General features: G+C 41.7%; 1 pseudogene across 1 annotated transcript in view; it reads right to left on the bottom strand.

Moving 5' to 3' along the window:
* Positions 1-2,353: 2,353 nt before the first annotated feature.
* Positions 2,354-20,110, bottom strand: part of LOC149320322 (uncharacterized) — a 40,462-nt pseudogene continuing 22,705 nt past the window's right edge. The window contains exons 8-13 of the transcript XR_016278054.1: positions 19,153-19,569; positions 16,005-16,131; positions 10,673-10,776; positions 7,139-7,259; positions 3,453-4,688; positions 2,354-2,382 (exon numbers count right to left, since the gene is read on the bottom strand). The product of XR_016278054.1 is annotated as an uncharacterized LOC149320322 (transcript). The remainder of the gene's footprint in view (positions 2,383-3,452; positions 4,689-7,138; positions 7,260-10,672; positions 10,777-16,004; positions 16,132-19,152; positions 19,570-20,110) is intronic.

Below are 20,110 nucleotides of genomic sequence, written 5' to 3'. Positions count from 1 at the left end.
AGTAAGTAAGAGGCTTACCTGAAATGGCTAACGAAAATGTCTACAACAGACTAATACCACCAATACTAGACTATATTGGTGACAACAGAGAATACTGCAATGGGAATTGATAAGATCTTTAGAGTAAGCTCAATATACTAAAAAGAAAAGGAGGAAAAAACAGAACAGCAACAAAAAATAATCAAAGGACTAAGTGAGTGAAAGAAAAAAAGAAAGAATAAGGTAAACAAATACAAAATGACACTTAAAATATCATGGAAAAGTAAAGGATTAAATTCAAAATATAAAAGAAACTATATATTTTACTATCTGGAAAAATCTAAATCTGGTATCATGTGTCTATAGGAAACTAGGATATAATTTCATCACAGTTACAGAAAAGAAGAAAAAAGAAGTTGTGTTATATGTTTCCAGAAAATATTCAACAAGGGATATATTTAAAGAAGATAAAGGATCATATATTGGCATAGAAACAATTCTAAAGGACACGAAGCTTCTGATAATAGGGATAATTGGTCCATTATTGATAGATCACCTCCGAGAAAAACTAAAAACTGACAGGGGAAATTACCAAAACCCTTTTTTGATCTAACAGAAGAATACGAATTGAATGACATCTTGAGATTTAAATATGGTTCCTCAAAAGGCTACACATTTTATTCAGATGTACAGCATACTATGTCAAGAATAGACATGTTTTATAGCATAAAAAAGTTTACAACCAATAACCCAGAGGATGGTAATACTACCACAGAGAGGAAACCGATGGCCATGAAGGAGGAGCCAGAGGCCACTCTGCTCAGGGTTACCCTGCGACCAGCCAGGGACTGCAGCAGCTGCACAGCCCACTATGAAAGAGGGCCACCACTGTGGTCCTGAGCAGCAAGAGGTTCAGGGTGCCTTAGGTGGCCTCAGAGAAGCTTCCAGACGCATTGGGGGAATGTGTCATCTGCGCGCCATGCTTCTGACGTGGCCAGAGGTTGCTTGCTTCGGCCCGTCTGTTATGGGCCTAAGACTGCCTCAGACCACGCCCTGATTTTGTTTTAAAAGGGGGGGGGGAAGGGACCCACCACGTATGCGAAAAAATGCAGGACCTCAAGTCCCATTGATTCTAATGGTGGCATGGTGCGGGAAGACTGTAATTTCACTTGGACATAATCAGAAGAGCGAAGAAACCTTGAAACATTACTTCAACGTGACGTTGAAGGCTTTCACGGCCGGCATCCATATTTTTTTGTGGGTTTTTCAGGCTTTGAGGCTGTGTTCTAGAAGAGTTTATTCCTGACATTTTGCCAGCAGAGATTGCTGGCATGGAAGAGAGTGGGGGATATATACTGTTAGTTGAGAGGAAGCAATTAACATGAAAGATCCAATAAATAGGAAAAAAGGGGGAAAAACTACTCCATACACTTCAAAATTTTGGGAAACATGCAGGTTTCAAAGTGAAGTATGACAAAATGACACTCTTAACAGAGAATATATCCACGACAGAAGAAGAATTAAAAATTAAAGACAATATCAGGATTTAAAATGGGGGAGGGGGTTAATTAAATATCTAGGTATTCATTTAACAAAAAGAAACACAGACCTTTATGGAAACAATTATAACAGAACATGGAAAGAAATTTTTAAATTTCTCAAATGATGGACAAATCTCAAATGATGGACAAAATTACATTTGTCATTACTAGTCAGAATTTCTATAATCAAAATCAACGTGCTGCAATCTTTCTAAATATTCCAATCTCTTTCTAAATATTCCATTCATAACAATTAAAATGTTCTTATTGTTTTACTGTTGTCATGTAATTTTTAGATAATTTTACTGCTTTGATAATATGCATGTTAGATACTACTGTTATTGTAAGGTGATTTTATGGCTGTAATCCCACTTCGATCCATTGGGAGAGGTGGGAAAATACAAATAAATTTATTATTATTATTATTATTATTATTATTATTATTATTATTATTAGGATGTATTACCCCAAGCTTTGACCCCAATTCACTCCTCATACAGTGCGCCTGCGTTATACGTAGGCGCATTTTACATGGCATCCAGCATATGCTAGAAGCCTCAACAGAAGTAAGGGAGGTGTGTGCCGGAAGGAAACAATGGCATGCGCACCCTGTGTGCTGCTGCTGCTGGCACTCACCCCATTCATTTGAGCATCCACTTTTTTCCCCTTAAGCGAGGTGTGTGTGTCTGGAACGGATCCCCCACATAAGAGGAGGGCGCACTGTATTTTATATCAAAATTGTAATAATGTACACAGGCTGGGTGACACTTCCATGTCCTCGCTGCAGATGCCGCTATGCAGGCACTGCCAACCTAAATCCCTGCATAAAGAAGCTAGCACCAGGAGTTGCCTGTAGACCCACCTAGATTGGATGAGACATGCATAGGGGGAAGTGAAGGGGGCCCTGGACAAAGGAGCTGGGGTTGAGAATACTAAATAATACATTGGCGATCCTGTGTACTAATCCTTTTTGCTCCTTTCTGTCCCATCTCGAAAATCAATCCCAAACTACTTAATCCTGTCAACCCTTGATATCTGCCCCCCCTCCAGTGATATTTTGAGTATAAGTACTGGCCCTAGACTAGCTGTTCTTCAGCTCAGACCAGCGACAGGTAGAAACTCGGTTAATTTGGTAAGCACCTGAATACACTTGCCAATCCCATGTGCTGAAGGAGCTATTGAGTCCTGTAGGATGGATGCTGCAATGGTCAGAATCAGATGAGTTGGGGAGTACCTCATGAATAAAAATACTGACTCTCCGTAATTGATGCAATGTGTCATAGATACTGGATGAACTGCCAAGAAAACCGAATGCTTCAAATAAATCCAAGGTTAACTGTATGAACATATAACTGCAAGATATTTTGAAATCACATGATTTGGGGGGGAAAGCATCTAATGGGGTTACAATAGATTTATAAAACAGAATCAGATGCTCCCTCTCTCCAAATAAAGAGGATTTCACATATTCCTTTTATCTCGTGTGAACTTTCTGATGCCTCAAAAGGGTTAAATCCAGAGCAAAATGTTTCCCACACTTCTGGCACTTTAATGGTTTCTCTGTTATGTGGATTCTCTGATGAGCCATAACAGAAGACTTGTCAGAAAAACATTTCTCACACGGCTGGCACTTGTATGGTTTCTTTCATGTATAGATTCTCTATTGAGTCAAAAGGGCTGATCTGTGAGCAAAACATTTTTCACACAGCTGGCATTTGTAGTTTCTCGCCTGTGCACACTCTGATGACTCACCAGGTGTGAAATGCAAGGAAAAGTTTTTCCACTCAGTAAAACTCAGTAAAACATTTTCCACTCTGATGAGTGAAAAGGGATGATTCCTGAGAAAAACACTTCCCATAGTGCTGACATTTGTATGTTTTTTCTCCAATGTGGACTCTCTGGTGATTGACTTGTGAGCAAAACAGTTCCCACAATGCTAGCATTTGTATGGTTTCTCTCCTGCGTGGATTTGCTGATGAATCAGCAGGGCTGACTTCTGGGCAAAGCATTTCCCACACTGCTGGCATTTGTATGGTTTCTCTCCTATGTGGACTCTCTGATGAGTCAGAATGGTTGACTTGTGAGCAAAGCATTTCCCACAGTGATGACATTTGTATGGTTTCTCTCCTGTGTGGACTCTGTGATGAGTGGCGAGGGCTGAACTGCAAGCAAAACATTTCCCACACTCCTGGCATTTGTATGGATTCTCTCCTGTGTGGACTCTCTGATGAATGACAATGTCTGATTTGTAAGCAAAACATTTCCCACACTCCTGGCATTTGTACGGTTTCTCTCCTGTATGGACTCTCTGATGAGTGACAAGATCTGACCTGTAAACAAAACATTTCCCACAGTCCTGGCATTTGTATGGTGTCTCTTCTGTGTGGACTCTCTGATGTCTCAAAAGGTGTGACTTCTGAGCAAAACATTCCTTACACTGCTGGCATTTGTATGGTTTCTCTCCTGTGTGGACTCTCTGATGAGTGACAAGGACTGACCTGTAAGCAAAATGTTTCCCACACTCCTGGCATTTGTATGGTTTCTCTCCTGTGTGGACTCTCCAATGATTCACAAGGAATGACTTGGAAGAAAAACATTTCCCACACTGCTGGCATTTGTATGGTTTCTCTCCTGTGTGGAGTCTCTGATGATTGACAAGGTCTGATCTGTAAGCAAAACATTTCCCACACTGCTGGCATTTGTATGGTTTCTCTCCTGTGTGAACTCCCTGATGACTCACAAGAACTGACTTCTGAGCAAAAGCTTTTCCACATTCTTGGCATGTGTATGGTTTCTCTCCTGTGTGGACTCTCTGATGTCTCTCAAGGTCTGATCTGTAAGCAAAACATTTCCCACACTGCTGGCATTTGCGTGGTTTCTCTCCTGTGTGAACTCCCTGATGATTCACAAGAACTGACTTGTGAGCAAAAGCTTTTCCACATTCCTGGCATGTGTATGGTTTCTCTCCTGTGTGCACTCTCTGATGCCTTTCAAGGTATGACTTGTGAGCAAAATCTTTCCTACACTGCTGGCATGAGTATGGTTTCTCTCCTGTGTGAATCTTCAGATGAGGCACAAGATCTGACTTCTGAGCAAAACATTTCCCACACTCCTGGCATTTGTATGGTTTCTCTGCTGTGTGTTGTGTCTGATGCTTAGAAAGGTCTCCTAAAGAGAAGGACAAGGATAAATTAGTCTGCATCTCAGCTAGGGATCTGATGATCATTCGTCTTGGTTCGCTAAACATACTAATTGTTTATTTCCTGGCCACTTTAATAGTTTTATGTACAAGACAATAAATTTGTCACATGATCACATAGGTGTGAGAATTTTCAGAGGTTTATATGCAAATGGGCGGGAAATTCATTTTGAAATTAATTGTTCTAGAAGTTTTATGGTTGTATTGCATCAGTGCAATTAAATGGCAGGGCTGCAAGAGTGTGTCCAGATTCACACTTGAAAAGTCTAGCACATAACATTGAAAGCTGATTTCCAAGGAGGTGTGTTGTTTTTGTTTCTACAATGACTGGATTCAAATTTGTCCAAGGAAAAAATGTGGAAGAAAGAGTGAAGAAAACAAGCTGGGCTCAGTTTTGACTTCAAGTCCTATAGCTGAAAAGGGCATTATGGGACCTGGAGTCCAAAACTTTTCCAAGCTCTAATTCTCTCTCTTTCTCTACCATGCTCTCTCAGTGCATACTATATAATGTGCTGAATCAGTAGTTACTGAGTACAGCTTTTGTTGGACTGCATGTTCCAGCAGTCCCTAGCTAGTGTAGCCTATGCTGAAGAATGCTGGGAGTTGCAATCCACCAACATCTGGAACTCGGAAGCTATGCAGTGCCAGTCAGCCTTGATTAGTACTTGGATGGGAGACCCTCAGGGAATATCAGGTGCTGCAGGCTAGTTTTCAGAGGAAGGAAATATCAAAGTCACCTTGGAGGATTCCTCACCTAACAATACCCTATGGAATTCATAGGCTCACCATAAGCTGATGGGCTACCTGAAGGGGCATGCATGCATACACACAGACACAATTTGTAATCTCTGCAGCCCTTGGAGCCAGATGGGCTATGTGCCAGGACATATCTGGCCCAAAGCAACAAAGGGGGCATAAAGGGATGGGTCCTAGAGAGCACTGCTTGCAGTCTATGCATTCCTATTCATCTATCCTGTCACTGTGTCCCACCTCATATTAATAATTTGGTAATATTTTCAAATGGAATTTCTTGCCCCTGATTGCAAGGGATGAGACACTGTAATTATCTCACACTTCTCATGCAGGGAAAACAGTAATTTTATTGCCCACCATACTTCAGGCACAAGAACAATTATTCTGTCATTTCAAATCCCTAGATGCCTATAGAAAAGATTGTCTCATTCCTGTTCTCAGCATCAATAGGAATAGCTGAGGAAGGTGTTGGGGGTCAAGCCCCAATTTTGGTGAAGGTAAGGAGTCTTAAAACAGCCTTAAGACAGGAATGGGCAACTGTTGGGGATTAAGAGGGGGGCACACTGGATTCTCAGAGGACATCTGAGGGCATCCCCGCCACTCTACTACCTGGGAAAAAATGAAATAATGTTTGCTTCACAATATCCCCCAACATCCTTTAGGGCAGTGGTTCCCAACCTTCCTAATGCCGTGACCCCTTAATACAGATCCTCATGTTGTGGTGACCCAAACCCATGAAATTATTTTCATTGCTACTTCATAACTGTCATTAAATAGGTGTTTTCCAATGGTTTTAGGCGACCCCCATGAAAGGGTCATTCGACCCCCAAAGGGGTCCTGACCCACAGGTTGGGAACCACTGCTTTAGGGGAAGTGGAAAGAGTTTTGCAACTGTTGGACCCTCTCTGAGCGATTGTAGGGCCAATGAAAGCCATTTTTCCAAAAGGAAATTGCAAGTCTGTCCACTCTGGGATGTGTTGAGGAACATTTGGGGGGTATTTAAATCGAAGCCCGTAACAGCTTGAAAAGGTCTGACAGTATAAAATGTCTTTATCTGCTGCCGAAAAGATAGCAGGGATAGAGCCATGCTGGCCTCTCTAAGGAGGGAGTTTGAAAGCATGGGAGCAGCCACTGAGAAGGCGCTCTTTTGTTCCCACCAAACAAGCCTGAGAGGGTAGTAGAACAGAGAGAAGGTCCTCTCCCGATGATCTCAACACTCCAGGGGGCTCGTAAAGAATGAATGAATGAATGAAGGTTTATTTATATACCGCCGTTCCAATGATAACAGAAACAATAACAATACATTATATAACATAGGAACCCCCCAAGATAACACCATACAACATCATAAAAGCCATCATTCATTCCTAACTTAAAACCAATAAAAACAAAGAGGGATACGGTCCTTCAAATCACCTGGACCCAAGCTGCGTAGGGTTTTATAGTTCAAAATCAGCCCTTTGAATTATGCCCAGAACCAGACTGGCACCCAATGGAACTGTCACAATAAAGGGAGTTGTATGCTTCCTGCAGCCAGCTCCAGTTAACAACCTGGCTTCAGGTCTTTGGGCCAACTAAAGTTTCCGAGCACTTTTGGAGCTATGACAATGTAGTATGAAAGGACCATCCATCTCTACACAAAGGGCAAGGGGTTCAAGTCCCTTACCCAGGTAGGACATATTCTTATAGTTTTCCATCATCACCTCAGTATACAAAAATCTCTGGTTCCGATCCAACAGTTCCCACTCCTCCTTTGTGAAGTACACAGTGATATCTTCAAAGGTCACCTTCAATAGAAAATAACACTCATTCAGAGAGTGACTAAGCAAAAGGGGAGAAAAGCACATGGTACATTCCAAATATTATTTGATCACTTCAGAATGCCAATAGACTGGGAAATGTTTGAATATTCTATCTCTTTCCTTAACTCCATGGATCTTCAAGAAAAGGGCATGAGGGGAAAGACAAGGCTATGATCTGAGTCCTTGATTATCCCCCCAATCTCAGCTCTTTATCAGAACCTACAAAAGCCTGCTGTGATGCTTTTAATAACTACTTCACGGACAAAATCTCTCAGATAAGAGCCAATTTGAATGCAGGCCTTACGACAGAGACAACAGAAGAGGTATCCAGCGCCTCCACCTATACTGTTATTCTGGATCAATTTGAGTCGGTTAGTACCAAGGATGTGGACAGGCTCCTTGGTAGTATGAAAAAGACGACCTGCTCACTTGATTCTTGCCTGTCTTGGCTGGCCGTCCAGGGTGGAGATACCATCAAGATGATGCTAAAATATATAATTAATGCATCTTTCAGGGAAGGCTTTCTTCCATCTTGCCTTAAAGAGGTAGTGGTTAAACCACTTCTAAAAAAGCCTTTCCTTGACCCCCTGAACAGAAACAATTACAGGTCAGTTTCATTTTTAACCATTCTTAGGCAAGGTAATTGAGAGGGCAGTCGCCATTCAACTCCAAGCAGTCTTGGAAGAAATGGATTTTCCAGATCAATTTCAAACCGGATTTAGGATGGATTATGGAGTTGAGACAGCCATGGTCGCCTTAGTCGATGATCTCCGTCTGAGCATCAACAGGACCTCTCAGTGACCTTCAATACTATTGACCATGGTATCCTTCTGGAACGCCAGGGAGAGCTGGGAATCGGAGGCTCTGCTTTGCAGTGGTTCTGTTCCTACCTCTTGGGTAGGTTCCAGATGGTGTTGCTTGGGGACAGTTATTCGGCCAAGAGGGAACTCAAGTCAGGCGCGATTCTGTTCCCAATGCTGTTCAACATTTACATGAAGCCACTGGGTGAGATCATCCAAAGACATGGGGTGGGGTGTTATTAGTACACTGATGACACCCAAATATATTTCTCTATGTCTCAGACTGATGCAGTGACTAAGGATGGCGTCTCTCCTCTGAATGCCTGTCTTAATGCAGTAATGGACTGGATGAGGGAAAACAAACTAAAATTGAATCCAAGTAAGATGGAGGTACTCGTAATGGGGACCCCTAATCCAGGAATGATTATGCCAGCCAGTTCTGGATGGGGTCACACTTCCCCTGAAGGACTCTGTCGCAGTTTGGGAGTGCACCTGGATTCATCACTTCATCTGACATCTCAGGTGGATGCGATGGTCAGGAACACTTGTTATCAGCTTAGGCTGATACGCCAACTGCGCCCCTTCCTGGAGCAGGGAGACTTTGAAACAGTAGTACATGCACTGGTCACTTCTCGGCTCAATTTCTTTAGCACACTCTACATGGGGCTACCCTTGTGCCAAGTTCGGAAACTTCATTAGGTACAGAATATGCCCACATTACACCAGTATTAAAATCTCTCCACTGGCTGCCTATCAGTTTCCGGGCAAGGTACAAGGTGTTGGTTCAAACCTTTAAAGCCCTACATGGCTTGGGTCATGACTACTTGCGGGAGCACCTCCTTCCATACAATCCTCCCCACACACTTTGGTTGTCTGGGAGGAATCTGCTACAACCTTATAAGGCCAGACTTTCAACAGTGACCTAGAGGACCTCCTCATTAGCTGATCCCAGGCTCTGGAAAGACCTGCCAGATGAGATCCACCATATTACCACCTTAGAAGCCTTTAAAAAGGCTATTAAGACAGATCTCTTCTGGCAGATACCTCCCCCTCTATTGATACTGATATCAAAATTGATACCATCACCCCTGTCCCCTCCTCCTCAAGAGGAAGACTCATTTCTAGCACTAATCTGCCCAAAATTTTAGTGTGTTCATATTGGACAGTTTTAAATTTTTTATGTTTGATCTTTTTTAGGGGTTGATCACTGTTTTTATGATTGGGGGAGGGGTCGGGTTTGTTAAGGAAAAAGCAACATGGGATATACAGTGAATGAAATAAAACTTGTATGTGAGAGTCAGGGTGACTCAGCAGAAGCAATTAGGAGCCACACAGGTGTAAAAGGTAATGCAATTAGCAAGTCCTAAATGCCAAGGACAGAAATGTAAAGTGGATAATTGAACACACCTGAGAATTGTTAAGTGGTCAAGGCTGAGATGATGAAATCATTAATTGTGGGTTGAAACAAGAGAACCAATGAGAATGGATGTACACGCCCACTGGGTGGAAACTGACAAGAGTGGGTGGTATTATCCAAGGACTATAATAATGGCTATGAATCCCAATGTATTTTGTGGGTAGTAGTAGTGAGGAGTATTGTTGTATTGGATAGTTTTGGAGCTGTATATAGTAGAATAAAGTAGATCTTTTATATAAGACTACTGAGTTGTCTGGTGTCTTGAGTGAAGATACAAGAGCCAGCTGGATCCTGAAGAAGTGGGAAGACTTCTGTGGAAGCAAGAGTGAGAAGGCTTGGAGAGTTTGTCAGGGTCTTCAGCCTATTCTCTGTAACTCTGCTGCTTTAAAGCAAAGCTTTAACCACTGGCCAAAACTGGTCAGCGCCGGTGCGTAACAAGGTGGTGAGTTCGAGCCAGAGGTGAAGAGCAACAACTCCCATCATCCATGACATGGGGGTTTTTTAATTGTAATTTTTAATTATTTGACGTTTTATTTATACTGTTGGAATCAGCTTTGATTCCTTTGTGAAAAAGCAGAACAGAAATAAATAAATAATAATAATTATTATTATTATTATCTAGATTTCTTGTGCGAAGGGAGATTTTCTTTAGCACATGGAAACTCGTCCATGTAGATTTTCCCAATCTACATTACTAATTGGCATAAGTCTAGGGCAGCCTCACCCAATTACCAAATGCTTTGGATTTCCAGCCAGTATGGTCAGGTTCTTTTACCAAATAAGACAGAGACCACCAAAAAAGCCTCTTCCCATCCTTGACAATAAAAATATGGAACCCACACACTAAATCCTTAGGAATTGCTTCCTTTCATAATGGCTCCAAACCAGGTACCTGAGTAATATGCCTCCCTCCAGCAAAATGGTGGGCCAACCCTGTCTAAAAGCCATGGGTTTAATGCTAATGGAGGAACAGAATAAGTCCTCCTGATGGACACTCTAAGAGGCCACCATTGCCACCACCACCTCTGGTTCTGTTGGGCTGGAAGGGGAGACAAGGACAAGATGGCAGGGAGCCCTGATTGAATGAGCTACTGAAGGACCAAGAATGACCACCCACTGCATCCCAGACTGACAAAACTCCCAATGGCTCCATCACGAAGTAGGAAGGGGTAAATGGTAACCTGTTCCAAGGTCTTCTCTCCTGTATTTTCTTCCATGGAGTAGGAATTCATTGTATGTTCTCCTCTCTCCCTATGTTTGAAGATTATCTTGGATGTTTGCACACCTGCAAAAGGTAGAAATGGATGTGTTTTACATCAGCACACGTTTATACAGTCTTCTATGGACTGCTGAAAAGACAATAAACTGCTCGGAGAGCAAACCAAGCCTAAATTTTCCCTAAAAGACACAATACATAAATCGAGAATATCATAATTTGGGCACATGGTGAGAAGACATGAGTCATTGAAAAGATAATTATAGCCAGTAAAATGGAAGGCAGCAAGAAAAGAGAAAAGCACACTAAAGGTAGATTGACTCAAGGAAGTTAAAATGTTCTATTTGCAAGACTTGGTTGAGCCTGTTCATAACAGGGGCTCTTGGAGGTCTCTAATTCAACCAGTTTTCTGTTTGGTTCCTTCTTTATTTATGAGAAAAAGAAATTCCTCTCTAGCTAGGATATTAACCACAAGATTTAATCCTAAGGCAGGAGTGGGTATCCTGTGGTCTCCCTAGAGTTGGTGGAATACAACTCCCAGCACCCCTTCTTGATTTGTTGTCATCCCAGTCCAAAGAAAATAAACTATAGGCAGTGAAGGAAACAGAAACATCTTCCCTCAAGGTTTTGCAGGCAACGGGTGTGAAACTTCAGAAATGGCCTCCTTTGCCCTCCTTTCTCTCCCCCACTGGCAGCACAATGGTATCCACATCCATTCTTTTTTGAGGTGAAATCGAAAGAGCTGCTGTAGAGCCTACTGTTGCCATTAGTTTGGATTTTGCAAAAAGGTCTCAAGGGAACCAGAGAAGGAAGGTGAGAGAGCTCCTGTTTCTCTCATCAGCTTACTTGCTAATTAGCTTACTTGCAGTTCACCGCTATGATCTTTGGAATAGCGGTATATAAATAAAACAAATTATTATTAAATTATTATCCAGAAATCATCCATACAAAAAGTCAGGAAAATAAAAGCAAATGGAGGATGGATTCCTCCTGGTGCCTTAAGTCTCTATACAGAATGTGTGGAACAGTTTGGTCTAATGCAGAATGTCTGCATGCAGTCCAACATTGCAGAAGTGGAGTTGCGTGTGTATGCAGAGGCATATGGATGCCCATGTGCACTTGGTCCTGCATTCAGCGGCACACTTGGTGTCTTGGTTCAGTTGTGCAGTGTTGCCATTCAACACAAGGGTTGCACAGCACAATCAATGTGTAACCCCTCATGTGTAGACTTACGCTGTGTGACCCCAAGAAAAGACCTTGACCAGAAAGTTTCTGAATTATTCTTGCTCCATTTCAATATAACCTCAGCCTATGGACTTTGGGTGATTTATAGTAGTTTTTTTATGAGCATAATGAAAGAAAAAGCAGTGAGGTGATGAAAATAATTCTTCTCTGTGAGAAAGAAGGGAATTCTTTCTTTTCACCTCTTGCTATTTTCCCCTCCACTCCTGCTTAGAGTCAATGAGACCATTTAGTCATGACTGATTTAACACCCCTTGTTTCAGGAGATGCTGGCTAAATTGTCATCCAACTTTTATGCAGACTTTCCTGTAATTAAATCCCCAGAAACCATCCAAGAAACATAACTGGAAGAATATCCTTAACATTGTAAGATAGGAAAGAATTTGGGGAAATTACATGACAACCCCTTGACCTATAGTCAAAAGAGGAAAAAACCCAACACTTATGTAATGACAAACAATCCCTCCCCCTATATCTCCATTAATGAACCCATTAGAGCTCTAAGGTAGTCTGTCCCACTACCTTCTCAGGCTTATTTGGTGGAAACAAGAGAAACGGGGCCTTCTAAGTGGCTTCTCCCAGATTTTGAAACTCCCTCCTTTGGAGGTTAGGATGGTTCCTTCCTTGTTGTCTTTCTGCTGGCAAGGAGAAACATTCTTATTCTGACAAGCTCTTAGATTAGAAATTGACTGTGATGGGTTCTCAATGGTGTGCCGTGCTCTTTTTGTTGGTTTGCATATAATCTTTTAATGAACTTTAATTTTTGGTAACTTTACAGATTGTTCAATTATTTTATAGGTAACATTTATACTGTTCCAGTACAGTTTTTAATTTGCGACTTTTTTAAAAAAATGTTCCCATATACACAGAGTCAATCCCCCATATAAACCATTTCTCCCTGTTTGAAAAAGGAGGAAATGATTGGGCAGCTGCCGGTTCATTTCTTAGCTGAGTAATGATAGAGTCTTTTGAGGGGGAGACTATCTAGTGAGAAGATCTTCACCCATTCCCCTCAATGTGTTTTTATGGGTTTCATTAACAAAAGGTGTGCTATGTTATTGGGGAGTGGTAAATGGGTCAATTGGAAGTTGGTAAAGTGCCATCCAGGTGCCACAGGTGAACCTCAAGGTTGTTTTTGAGCCCCTCCACCCCCAGACTCTCAAGGTATTCATCAAGCAAAACAAAGATGTGGAGTTGAAGGCTTTCACAGCTGGCATCCATAGTGTTTTGTGAGTTTTTCAGATGGTATTGCCATGTTCTGGAAGAGTTTATTATTGACTTTTCACCAGCATCTGTGGCTGGCATTCTCTCTTCCAGAACAGGGCCACATAGCCCTCCAAAAACCCACAAAAAATAAAGATGCATTCCCTCTTGAGAGCCCTCAGAAGGAGTGGTTTATCTTTCCAACAGCTCACAGGGACATCACCACCCTGCAAACACCCACACGCATATACAGTTTTTCAAAATTCCACATGTGCATATTGTTAGTTTTGGCTCAAACGTGTGATGCAACATGTGGGCCTCTTCTTCTTCATCGTCTTCTTCTTCTTCTTTTGTACTTCAGGAACTCACCCCTATTCTTCCCATGTGATTTGTTCCCTGGTACCAAATTGTCTGTTAAAGAAGGAATGGCCTGGAACCCATAGCATTTGTTCACTGAGGTATATCTATAGTCTATCGGAAGTCTTGGGACACAAGAACACTTTAAGCCACAGCAAATGGTTCAAGTGCTGGACTGGGCCTGGGGAAAATCCAGTTCTAGCCTCCACTGAGCCCTGGAAGTCATTGGCCAATCTTGGGCCCCTGCTCTCTTTGAGCCTGACCTACCTCATAGAGTGATTGTTGTACACACAATGGAGAAAGGGTGGGAAGTAATGAGGAACTTGAGTGCCAGAGAGCGAAAACCAGCTCTGAAAAGAAACATACAGGCAACACAATGTGCCATGTACATTAAGGATACTTAAAATCAATAACCACATGTGGAAAAGAGGAATTCCTATGCTGTGCAACACTTGGGTTGAATGGCAATGTTTACACCAGATGTATGACTGAATGGACAGTGGAATGTGCAATGGTGCAAGAACTTCAGGCAAAATATCCCACTATAAACAAAGAAGCCCCCAGGAGGCAGTAGCACAACTCAGTAAAAGGTACAGTGGAGTAGGGATTCAAACACTGGTCTCCAGACCTGTAGTCCAATGTTCAAACCATTACACCATGCTGTCTTCCAGGTTCAAATTAGAGTTGCCATAAGTCAGAATGACCTAAAGGCACCTAGCAACAACAAATAGTGATGCAGGGGTTATGATATCAGACAGAGCCTTGGGAAAATCTAGTTCTACAAAACCCACTGGGGGACCTCAACCACCTACTCTCTCTCACATATAATGACCTAACTCGCAAGGTTGTTGTTGTGAGGATAAAATGGCCTTGAGTTGAGAGGAGCAAAGACCAGATATAGATAAGAACACAAAGCTCTGGAACAATCTTGCTAGGGATTGTTTGAAGATTTGTGCATTCTTTCTTCCCCTGCTTAGACAGATTTTCCTGCATGCAAATCCTGCTGTCTCCCCTCATTCAAACATCCCATTTGCTCCTAGTGAATCACAGGGCAATAACTTTGCAAACTGGTCAACAAAGCATGTGATTCTGGCCACTCTCCTTTTTGGGAAGTTCTCTCTCACACAAAGATTTTCTCCTGCCCTGTTGGGCTCCTGATCTTCCTTCTCTCTCAACTTTCAAGGTTAGATAGACAGGTTAGGATATAGCCTCTGTGCATATGTAGATTCAAGCGATTAGTAAACTTTTGTTTAAACTGTAAGCTTCTTGTGTTGTTTTTCAGTCAGTCTCAGTTTTCAGAGAAGCATTGTTAGACAAGGACATGTTTCTGCTACTCTGATGGCTTTGATATTTTTAATATTTAAATATTTTTGTTTCCTTAGGAAACCTGAATTGCCCAACAGAGAAAAGCAAGACCACTTCAAATTATATGCAATATAGTGAAAGTTTATTAGTTAAGCAAATGAAAAAGCATAACTTCCTCACATGCTGCTTGTGGGAAGGATATTATAGTTGTTGTTGTTGTGTCAGCTGGAGATTTTTTAGCTGGTAATCCAGTAACAAATTCAAAGCACCTCCTTGTACTGATTCTTAGATGCAGTCTTTGCTGGTTCTGTTCGTTTCTGTAAAATCTTTAAAATACTAATAAATATACAGTATTTGCCGTGTGTGCACACATTTCCCCTCTTCCCTCCTGGGCTTTCCCCTTTGGGGCAGGGGGAAGCCCAGGAGGGAGCGAGCAGCCGGTAGGGTGCATGTGCACTGCTCTCAACCGTCCTCCAAGGCAACTGTCTGTGGCATCGAAGGAGGGGCAAGAGAAGCACGCACATGAGTCCTCCACCTCCTTTCCGCTGTCTCGCAGAGCTTGCCTGAGCTCTCTGAGGCATCGGAAAAGAGGCAAGAGGTGTATGCACACACACACTGCTCTCACCCCTCCCATGCCTTATTGGTGAATTTTTCACTTTTGCGGGGGTCTTGTGCCCCCAACTCCTGCAAAAGTCAAGGGTCGACTGTATATGCACATAAACACAAAGCAGCTGAGGTCCTACATCAAGGGTGAAGAACTTAACTCTTTGTTTGTGGAGGTATGTACTGAACCTGCTAAACATCACAGGTAAAGAATGGCAGTCTTTCTGCAGCCAATGTATCTGGAAGCCCAGTAACCATGTATACACTTCCACAACCATGAACTGAATATGAATGTTCCCCATCAGATCAAAAAATCCATTAGCTTCCATGGAGGAAATTAGAGCCTATGTTCTGTAGTAGTTTCAGTACTGGACTGCGACTCTAGAGATCAAGTGCAAATCCCTGCTCTGTCACTGAAACTCCCTGGGTGACCTTGGGCATGTCATAAACTCTCAGCCTCAGAGGAACGCAAGAGGAAACCTCCTCTAAACAAATTTTACCAAAAAAAAACCTGTGATAGTTTTGCCTTAGGTTGCCTTAAGTTGGAAATGACTCAAAGGCACACAACAACAACGACACACCCTTACCTTGATATGGGACCCCTCCATCGCATGTCTTCTTGATTGCCCTCCACTGGGGACTCTGCCTGGGGCCGAATGGAGCCTTCCCAGCCACAGGAAATTCAGACAGAACTTCTACCAAGAGATTCTTGACCTGAAACAGCCGTCAGGATTCAAGACATGGAATTCAGAGGAGGATGGGAAAACTGCAAAGGTCGTTGGGCTTGTGCAGTATGAGACATCCACCCACAGCCAAATCAGGGGAAACTCAGCAGCTCATAAGCCCTCCTTAAAAAAGTGGTTTAGAAAATAAGAATTCAAAAAGGTGGAATACAGTATACATAGTAAACGTTATTTTGGAACACAAACAATTCCATGGAGCCCACAGCAAGAACATTTGTAGTGCTGGAAAACTCTGCTTTAACTTATAATGGAAGTCTTCTCATGTATCTGGTTTTATATACATACATACATACATACATACATACATACACGTGCGTGTGTGTGTGTGTGTGTGTGTGTGTAAAGGGAAGAACTGTGATAGACACATGGAGAAAAAAACATGAAAACCTATTGCTACTGTATAAATATGCCTCTCTGTACATTCTGTGGCCACAACACTGTTGTCAGTAATTTGTTGTGTTGGCTATGGAATAAAAATAACATGAAAAAATTCAGCAACGGTAAAAGTGTTTCACCCCTTGGAGCAAGAACTGGCTGGAGTGGATGGGAGCCTATTCTCCTGCTGAACAGATCAGGGCCAGAATCTGCCACTGGAGTCAGCAAGGGGGAAAGTCAGGCTGTGTGGCAGAGCCAGCAGGGAAGCCTGACACTTTCTTCGAAAACCTTGGGGATAAGTTTCTGGAATGCATCAAAAGCATATATACGGAATTTCCTATTCAATGTGAGGTCAGACAAGGATGCCCCATGTCACTGTTGCTATTTTTAGTAATTGTGGAGCTTTTAAATAACAATATAAGACAAGATGTTCATATCAAGGGGACAAGAATAAGAGATTCCGAGTTCAAAATTAAGAGCATACGCGGATGATTTAATAATGTTTTTGGTCAATCCACTGGAAAGTATTGAAAAATTAATGTCAACGCTAAAAAAATTCAGAACTCTTACTGGATTCAAACTAAATAGGCATAAGTCTGTAATCATAACAAAAAAAAAATGACTTCAATGGAAGAAAACTCCATATATGGGAAAAATCAGTGTGAAATTGTCAAAAAGGCCAAATATTTGGGCACTGTTATCTCCAACAGGAATACAGATCTATTTGAATACAATTACGCAAATACATGGAAAGAAATAAAAAAAGATTTACTAAATTGGTCAAGACACAAACTGTCGTTCTTTGGTAGGATCTCCTTGGTTAAAATAGCAGTCTTGCCCAGGTTGATCTTTATGTTTTCTAATCTTCCCATCATTCATAACAATAATCCATTCATAACATGGAATAAGGAATTTAAAAGATTCATTTGGGAGGAGAAAAAGCCCCGTATAAGATGGAAAACCCTAATTGACAGAAAGGAGAATGGCGGATGCCGTCTTACTGAACTGGAACTATATTACCAAGCATGCTCATTAATTTGGTTGCAAGATTGGATTAATTTAAGGAATAGGAGATTTTTGGAATTGGAGGGCTTTAATCTCAGATTTGGGTGGCATGCGTACCTATGGTATGATAAAGGGAAAATTCATCAAGATTTCAGCCATCATATAGTAAGAAGAGCCCTATTAAGAGTGTGGTTAAAAATAAGAACAATCTTTTACAGGGGGATTCTGGGTTAGATGTCTCCTCAGGAAGCTTTACTAAGTAGATTCAAAACAACAAAAAACTGGCTGAGAAACAAGGATGTAATAATAACTGTACAGTATGAAAGGAAGATGGAATTAAAAGACCTAGGGTTATTGCAAGACCTGGATCAGAAAATAAATTGGTTTTTATATCATCAGATACAAGACGTATTTCAGACAGATCAAAAAAATCAGGGGCTTTATTTTATGGGTCAGGAACATCGGGAAAGGAATTCATATGGAAAAATGGACGCAAGCCAGACAAGTGACATACAAATTCACAAAAAAACAACATTTGCGTGAAAATTTCTTCCAAATGGGGACAATGTGGCACTTGGCTCCAGCCAGGCTGGCCAAGGTTTATAAATCCAACAATCCTTTCTGTTGGAAATGTCAAAAAAGTTATGGCTCGTGGTATCATGCGTGGCGGACATGTCCTGGAACAGCAAAATTTTGGGATGATCTTCATGCCACAATTCGTGAAATCTTGAATATTTCTTTTGAATGTACTCCAGAACTATATCTTCTAAATATGTTACATAATATGCAAATTATTGATCGGGAAAGGTTATGGAAAATAATTTTGTGTATGATTACATGTGCAAGAATTGTTTTGGCACAAAAGTGGAAAACTGCTGAAGTTCCAGCTATAGATTATTGGTTACACAAAATGTTTGAAATAGCTGAAATGGAAAAGACTTCAGAAAAAATATGAGGGAAAATCTTATGATAAAAATAAGGAAAGTTGGAAAACGTTTTATACATACTGTGATAAAATATGATCCAAATAACTCTATAGAAAATTTTGAGCCGTAGTTAATCAGATATATATTTCTTTAGGAATTGTAAAAGGATAAAATTTATGAGTAGTCTTTTAAGTGTTGAAGTTGTTAATGTTATAATGCAAGCCTACAACATAAAGACAGATTGAATGGAAGTACTGAACTAAAATACATTTAAGACTTTGTAAAATTTAGAAAATGCTTATGTATTTAGGATGGGGGTGGAACAGGTGGCAAGAAGGGTTGACAAACAGACATTATTTCTTTATATTGTTTAGGACATTATCGTGTACATTTTCTATTCATCCTTTTTTTAATAAATAAAAGATTTTTTAAAAACGGCACACAGGGAGCACGAACCAGGTTTTAAAGCAGAACCACCCTTCTCAGATGCTTTGGCCACTGTGATTCCACTTCATCACAAGGATGATCCTCCCCACAATCCTCCTTAGCAAAGCCCAATCTGGGGGTTTCAGGAGAACCTCTTCAGGGGGCCCTTTGCCTTCCAAACTCATCAGAAATGCAGAAAAAAAAAAGGCAGCCCAGAGGCAAATCCCGCTCACTTTGGCCCCAGGAAGATATGCTCTCACCTGCTGCTCTTTCTCCTTCTTCTCTGCCTCTGCCCGACTCAGGAGGAAACCCTCTGCCAGGGCCACTGCCTGGGAGCAGGTCTCTGCCCCACATTCCCTGACCCAGTTCCCCATCTCTGGGGGCAGGATGCTCAGGAACTGCTCCAAGATCACCAGGTCCAGGATCTCATTTTTCGTGTGTCGCTCTGGCTTCAGCCACTGACGGCAGAGATGGTGGAGTCGGCTGCAAACCTCTCGGGGCCCATCACTGTCTTTGTAGGAGAACTGGTTGAAGCGCTGGTGCTGCATGTCTGAAGTGGCCAGGCCCTCGCCAGAGACCTGTCCTCTCCTAGAATTCCTCACTGTCTCATCAGGGCCTCCTCCTCCTTCAGGATCAACAATCTGGTTCATCCATCTATTTTTATTATTCCAACAAAGCTACAAACAGGATCAAAATCATTCCTTCTCTGTTTGTCTCAGGGCAAATATGTCCCTGAGATGCTCTGCTCAAACACTCTGTAAAAAGAATACATTGTTGTGTTACTACAAATACTATTAGGTATTCATAGAGCACCATCAATATATATTGTTGTGTTATGAATTATTATCTTGATAAGAGTACCTTAGAGGCACCAGATCCCATCTGATCTTGGAAGTTAAGCAGGGTCAGCCTTAGTTAGTACTTGGATGGGAGATTACCAACAAATACCAGGAGCTGTAGGCTCTATTTCAGTGGAAGCAAGTAGCAAAACCATCTCTAAGATTTCCTTGCCTAATAAAACCCTATGAAATTCATAAGTTAACAGACAATGTAAAGGCACACAGGGAAGAATAAATATGTGGAGGCAGCCAATAGCAAACAAGTCTCTTTCCTGCAGAGAAGGCAGCTTCAGTTCCTTCACCTGTGAGCCAGTATCAACAGTGTGAAAGCATCAGTAAGAGTGAAAAGCATATCCCCTAAAACTGTTACCACGTTTAA

The sequence above is a fragment of the Sceloporus occidentalis genome, unplaced genomic scaffold, assembly GCF_023333645.1.
Source record: "Sceloporus occidentalis isolate IW3139 unplaced genomic scaffold, rSceOcc1.0.p SCAF_1, whole genome shotgun sequence".
NCBI classification, from domain to species: Eukaryota; Metazoa; Chordata; class Lepidosauria; order Squamata; family Phrynosomatidae; genus Sceloporus; species Sceloporus occidentalis.
Note: the sequence above shows the minus strand (reverse complement) of the source record. Positions and strands in the feature narration are given on the sequence as shown.